Below are 1883 nucleotides of genomic sequence, written 5' to 3' on the forward strand. Positions count from 1 at the left end.
TCCCGGACAGCGCCCGCACCTCAGCACTGCGCAGGCGCGCACACAGCACCAGCCGCCCATTGGCTGCCACAACCCGCGCTCACCGCGGCACCAATCGGAAAGGGTAAATAGTGCCAGCACGTGCTGGACGGGGGAGGAGCGGTGAGACAGGCAGGCCGGTAAGCCAATAATAACTGTCAGCCCGCCCCCTGTGTTTATATAAGGCCGTGGACGGCGCGCAGCCTCCCCGCGAGAACCGGCCGTTGAGGGGGGTGGTCGCCATCTTGTCCCGTTGCACCGGTCCGTCCCCCTGAGCGCGGAACCGGTCGAGCCCCGCAGCGAGCCTCGTCGCCACCAGCGAGCCCCGCCGCGGCCCGGCCCGGCCCGGCTGTACACAGGCCGGGCGCGGCCTCGGGCAGAGCGAAACAAAGGCCACCACCACTACAAGACCTGTTTCCACCGTGGAGCCCATCCTCCACCCTCGATCCAATTATAAAAGCATCTCAACCAGTGATTAATGCAGCCCAAGTAATGGAAAGTCAACGTTCAGCCAATTCCCTGAGGGCTTGCCATCTTGTCTGGGCATGAGGGAAGGAGGTGCCCCGGGCTGGCTCACCCACGGCTCTGAGGGCGGCGGGAGGCAGGAACCACCATCTGCAGAGTGGGATTGTCTGTATCGGTAATTCCGAATAGCAGGCAAAACCGGAGAAACTCACTTAGGCAAAAAAAAGCTAAAGACTATAACCCTTTACATCAGCAGAGCTTGGATGGTGTGAGGGGAAGCCTCCGCTGGGAAGTTAAGACAGCGGCCACGACCAAAGTCAATCTCTCGTTGATAACGTCTCGGTCTACTGTCTCTAGTCTCTTCTAGCCAACACCTTCCTGAATTAGCCTTTTGTAGTTTTATGTAGAACAACAATGTGAGGCAGTATAGCAAATAAGCAGGGTTATCATGACAGTACTGGGAGAGGCATCTGCTTTATAGAAAATAAAACCTGAAAACCACAGAAAGAAGTTGTAGAGAGCTTCTAAAACACACAGACCCCCAGAAGAAACGTTAAGACTGAAGAAGCAGTGCTTCCACACAGGCTCATCAGAAGGTGGGATGTTTTACGTTATTTAAAAAAGGGACGGTAATACTTTCATTTGAAGTTTTATTGAAAAATGGTCACAGAACTAGCTATTGTACCCTATAGTGTTTTATTAGGTGTTTGTGCTAGCTTGATATATTAATGTAGAAGATGGAGAACACGGTTTCTAAAAATGTTATTTAATATCTGATTAAATACTATTGTCAAAGCAAAAAGCCAAAATCAACATTTAAGCATTTAATGTTCACAGTTGTCCCATTTGCCCATGCAAAACCTTTTCCCAAACATTTACTTTACTGTACAGCTGCAGTTGAAGAGATTGTGTCATTGTTGGTTATATTTTCAGGCCAATGATTTTCAGAAGAAAATTGTATCTATTTTAATGAATATTAGACCACAAAAAGGTGCCTGAGACAAGGCAAAAAAAATGTAAAAAGAAATAAAGAGCATTTAAGCAGGATATGTTTTTTCCAAGATCATTAATGAGCCAGTCCACTTCTAAGGAATTAAGATTTTTCCGTTTCTAATACTAATGTTTAATCTGGAACAGGTTATAAAGTTACCAAATATACAGTGAGATACCATTGGGTGTTTTAGAACTATTTCATATTGGAGGCTGAGGGGAAATCCATAGATGTTTTCCTTGACCATCACAGAGCTCAGCCTGTGTAACTTTTTACTATCCCAGAATTACCCACATCCTGTCATGTCTCATCATGAGAGCCATAAAGAGATATTATAAATGAAAGCATGGAGTTTCATATAAAAAAATTAAGACATGATGTATTATCTGCTGACAATCCAGTCTAACAA

Source organism: Tyto alba, unplaced genomic scaffold (assembly GCF_018691265.1).
Source record: "Tyto alba isolate M040663 unplaced genomic scaffold, T.alba_DEE_v4.0 Super-Scaffold_38, whole genome shotgun sequence".
NCBI classification, from domain to species: Eukaryota; Metazoa; Chordata; class Aves; order Strigiformes; family Tytonidae; genus Tyto; species Tyto alba.